We start from the raw sequence: 5,753 nt of genomic DNA, 5'->3' as shown, positions 1-5,753 counted from the left end.
GTGCTGGATTCTTAGAGGATTACCTGCTGCGCTCTTTCTGCTGCCGAGCACAATAAGGCAACGACAACTGACATCATATTGGCACAGATAGAAGTGTGCTCCGAGCGTGCTTTTCCCTGCACTGCAATTTGACCTTAATCCATATGTCTCTGTAGAGTCGACTCTACAAAGGCCAGATACTGTTTCAAAATTGCAAATTCTGAAGTCTTTTCTCTCTTAAATTCTTTCATCCCTTCATTCTTTTGTCATACAGTCCTGGTTATAAGTGCAACAAGGTAATGTGGCTGCAACCACCAGCCTTGTGCTGTTATTGATTCTGAAGTCACGTTCTGGAGGGAAATATCTGCAGCAAGACTGATAGAAATTGCATTAACTGTCCCCGTCTATAATACGCTTGCAAGTAATGCGTACTGCGCACACAGATTATATTCGAGGGATAAAAAAAATGGCATTGAGGAAAGTGAACCCCATCATAATTACCGACTTCAGTCAAAGAGACCGGGGTTAAACCTACAGTTACCGAATCTGACGCCTGCGTATGTTTTCATGCAAAACATCGGTCGATACTTACAGATGGTATTAAAATATAACCTTGTCTTTTTTCTTACTTTAATTAAAATAACAGATTATTTAAATTAACGATACTTCGGTGACTTGGCACCGACGACGAAAACCCTCTTCCATTAACCAAATCTTGCTTCTCTCACCAGCATCGTCTTCACTGACCAAGCGAGAACGATTACCTCAAAAGCTTGACTTGGTTAATTACCTATACGGCTTATCTCATCGACAATTTTCGTTCAGCATTTAGAGGCTGAAAACAAGGGGGGAACGATACCACTATCAGTGCTATTTTGTGTGATTGGATCCCTCCACAAAGAGCATTGCATATCAATTTTAATATTAATTAATTATTAAAGCTGCACACCTATACTTGTATGGATGATACGAGGGGCCTGTTGGTTTCATACAGATCGATATGGATCTGGATCAGTGGTCCCAAAGCTGCTCGTTCTGTCCATTAAGCGGGTTCTGATACAAGTGAACCAACGTCGGGTCACTGTCTAAATCGCGATCCAGGTCTGCGTGGAACAAACAGGCTCAAAGACGGCGTATTTGTCAAGTTGCTGGATATGTCAAAACTCGGCCAATAATGTTACATGTACTAATCTGAGATCAGAGCTGCACCACTGGATTTCGACTGACGTACAGATAAAACATGACTATCTGGAAAGGACCTGTCATCAAGTCTTTCCCAAGTATGAATCACACACTGCCTCGAATGGTCTCGCCTGTCTGATCATAGCCCTATGTACTGATGATGTATATGGCACAGCGTTTTACCCAAGTGTGTGAGAGATAGAATAGGGCTGATGGGTACAGTGTACACGTCTGTCGTATACCACGAGAAGGGGGAATGACAAACGCACGAGTTACAGCCGATCACAAAAAAGGACTGGTGTGAACAGACCGTTTCCGGTCATGGAAGATAATTCCCCTGAAGAGGACAATGCATTGTCCTTTTCAATCTCACTGTTTTTGGCAACCCTCGAAATTGCATCTTTGTGTTTCAATTAAACCTTATTTTCAGTTTTGGCTTTGCTATATATGATCTGTATTTTGGAGCCTTTTGGGGTATTAATGCTAATGCATTTGCAAAGCATGAGCAAACCTGATCTCACTGGACCTCAATGCTGCATTGATTTGTAGGCCTTCACAGAAAGTGCTGGAATTGTTTGGAATTTTGTTGCAGTACAATGTATATGTTTCCATTTCCTTCGCAATTTACTGTTGTATAAGTACATGGCAATATAAGCCAGGGAGCGGTCAAAGAGCAAATTAGAGGTTCAAACATGAAAATATCTAGACAAATCACTTTCTTCCCTGAATTAAACCAAGCGACAGCGCCCTCACTTGTCAAGGAAAGCTTTGACAACTTGTAATGTTTCAAAGAGCATTTTTCCATTACACTGAACTCCTAGATAATTTTAAACAGTTTTAACGCATTGAAGAGTATAGAGATGCACAAAAAGGAGTCTGAGAAAAATTCGTTGCATAGATCTTTAAAACGATGGTTACAAAAATGCCCTTTGGAAATGGAGAATTCTTGTTGCAATGTAATAACCGAAGTTCAGATCGCTGGCTGCGGGTTTGAGATGACAACTCCATAGGAATTGGCGGTAACCAGTACCAGACTCTTGGATAATTTCAAGGCACTGCCAAGTACGTGTACTGTTAGGCCTGCGTCAAACGTCGTGCTTCTGCCGTGTCAAATTCGATTCATTGAAGCGCGGCAAACGCACGACGGAGTCAGCACTGGTGTCAAAAGGCGAAATGAATTATCAAATGATGATCAGATTTAATTGAAGATGACATGGTGAAGAGAGAGTGAGAGACTTATAACTGCATGAAATGTGAAACCCCGTTGCTATCTTCGGTAGCAACAGACCCTGCGTGTGACGTCACAATGTAGCTCGTGCTCGTCATGTAGCTCAGTAGGATCGTACTCCCAAGTTTTTGCGTCAAACGTCGTGCTTCTGCCGCGATTAATTGAACATTTTCAAATTCGACACGGCGGAAGCACGACGTCTGACGTAGACTTAATTCAGACACGGCCAAGCAGTGTATAGCAATGAAGTACACAAACTGATGATGCCCATTCTATCCCATTATGCACTGCGGTACACACCTTACCTTTAAATGGGGCTATTTCTGCTTGTCATATTGATCTAATAGGATACTGTTATACTGCCTCGCACAAATACGCACATTTTCGGGCGGCAGACAAAAAAGGTTCTGCATTACAAATGGACGAAAACTTTAAATTGAATGAATCCTTGAGTATACAACACAGAAACAAAGACCAGTAATTAAACTGCTACCCCGAAAAGCTCAACATTATTTTACAAAAATACTGACGTATTAATAATCTTAGCAATGAAGACACATACACATGTAAAACGAAACAACGATGTTATATCCATAAGCAAATATTTACCAGACAAATGACCCAAGCCTGTGAAGAACCTCGAATATAATACATGTACACCTATTTGCCTTCTTCTTGTTACATTTTGGCACAGATTTTTCCCAACAACATAGCGTTTCACGGTAATATTCTCAGTTGAAAATTTGGCAGAAAAACCAACAATGGAATTACAAAATCGGGTTACAGAAACACGGTCATTTACTGGCGTCATCACTTCGTGCTCCTGAAGACTGAACCGTGCCAAGTGCGTTTGAAATGATGCTGATCCTACGTGCGATTTACAACAGTAAGACTCTGCACTGAACTACCGTCTGCCCTGTGCATACAGGCTCCACTTTACAAAATACACTGGACAGTAAAAGAAACTTGCCACTTCTGTCAAAGGCCACACATAAAAATTCACTCCCTAGAAATAAACAATTTTTGTACACAGGTATGCTGCAATACCCCTTACTAAATACATGCCCAAAAGCCAGTGATTATCTTTATAACAAAGGAGAAATTGACATGCACAATAACTTGGTTACTGAATCAAATGTCACACAAAAAAACACTATCCACTAAGCAAAAATGACCCATGAATGGGCAACATTTTAAACAACCAATGACAAAGTGAACACCTATTTTGTCAAAATGATGTGCATGAGTGGTTTCTGTATAGGGATGCCATCCTTACTGACTATGCATACACATTGAAAAGTAATGATTGTGACTTCTTTATTTCCTGTGACATCGATTTCTCGGTAAAACTGAAGACTCATTCTGTTACATTCTGTGACTTTTGATTCAGTAACCAAATTGCTGTGCATATCAATTTCTTCTTTGTTATAAAGATAATCACTTGTTTTGCAAACAAGTTCCTCCAACTCTGGCCTGCAAAACCAACGAATGCAAATTCCTGTATACAAGTATATAGAAGGGAATACACGAGTGCTAGACAATCAACGCTTCCCCCCCCCACACCACAATTTTAAAAAAGTCTTTTTACAACCTGCTTAAAAACTCGCTACCCTGATCACTGATGAATTCTGATAATGCAATTACGAGGACTTTAACTGCTCTCAACGAAACCCCAATAAAACAAGGCATGGACCCTAACGAGGTGCAATGCATCATGGTTTTGTTCCACAATTTGTCCATGTGTTGAGAAGTGGTTGAAATGATGGGATGCCCAAATTTGTCCTTTCAAGATCCATACGAAAACGCAAAGAACGCAGCTGGGTCATTCCATGAGGCTGGGGCACAATTTGTGAAGGTGTCATGGTTACGTGGGTAAATTTTACCACCTGCCATGACCTCTAGAATAGGTCATTTACTCTGTAAAAGTAACACACACCTCTGTATTCAGCCTTGCAAGATGTATAATTTCGAAACCACCTACGGGGAAATAGCTGTTTATTTTAACAGAACCCACGTAACAATGGACACCGTCACAAATTGTGCCCAAACCTCATGGAATGACCCAGCTGTCAGAAGCAATTTCCTTTTTTCCTCTTTTGTACAAGTAAAATGTACACAGCTGTATCTTTTCGGGGAAACAAATCAAATGCCATCACCTTTTAAAAAAACAAATGAGGTACCCATTACCGCTAAAGTAGTCATTTACAAGTAGATGCAAAAAAATGTAGCTTTCAAAAGATATTCTCAATCTCTACAAATAATTGAAAAATAGCATATCTGGTTAAAAACTGAAGACAACAGGCCCACCCCCAAAAAGGAAGATGCAATTTGTGGACAACGGGAGAGTCAGTAGAGGGTTGAAAACACAGATGTTGAGAACAGCGCCCCCAAGAGGCCATTTTCCACATCATGAAACAGAAAATTTCACGAGAGCAGTATTCATACTTCAAACTGTTCCATATTTTCTCACTGATCAGCATGCTGACTGGGAACTGAGGGCTGATAGGCTGCCGACAGACCTCAACTTTCGGAAGCCCAGTTGCATTTCTGTACTGAATAAAGTCTTAACAGGAGACTGTAACACCTGTATGTGTGCTCACTCTAGTTTTAGTTACACTAGGGATACAAAAAATAATATCTATAATTTTAACCCAAGAATAATTAGGGTATGGCTCAACAATGCAGGGATGAGATTGACCAATGATAAAAATAGCTGAAAACAGCTGAAAAAGACATAAAGAAGTTGAACTGTAAACATCTCCTATACTTTTGTACACAGCCAGTGAGGAAAAAAAGCTGAAGTCCCAAACAAAAAGCTGAAATCAGCTAAAAAGCCGAGAAATCTCACCCCTGATGTTTAAAAACCTGGCAAACTATAAACGCACTCGGCTGCACAGAACGGGGTGCCAGCCACCTGCTGAGGTCCAAAGGAGCTCCAGCCACAGAGTCCTCATTTGTATGAGGCATGGCGATATACAGACATACAGGCATGTAGGCTATCCAGTCAGTATATATGTGGTATAACCAAGTCAAGCGATTCTTGCACTGAGCATTACATGTACACTGTCCTGTGGAGCCAGTAGGGGCCCACAGTCCACTGACCACCCACAGGAAAGTACACACGCATTATACACAATGTGTGCAAAGTGAGTCGTCATCCTTACTGAAGTCTATTGGCTACCCAACCAAATAAGCCCACAATCATTCTGTCACAATCGAACATTTACAAAGCATTCTTCCTTTAAACCCCCTGTACCTTGGTCAAATGATATTACCTTACCTGTAAATCAGATCTGAAATACGTTTACTCAAGGTGAATTCATGCTATGTGGAATGTTCACCCCTATATCACGGTGTAAATTTC

This window comes from Acanthaster planci, unplaced genomic scaffold, assembly GCF_054643075.1.
Source record: "Acanthaster planci isolate LZ-2023a unplaced genomic scaffold, COTS_SCS Contig167, whole genome shotgun sequence".
NCBI lineage: Eukaryota > Metazoa > Echinodermata > Asteroidea > Valvatida > Acanthasteridae > Acanthaster > Acanthaster planci.
The sequence above is the reverse complement of the archived record's forward strand: the minus strand, read 5'-3'. Positions refer to the sequence as shown.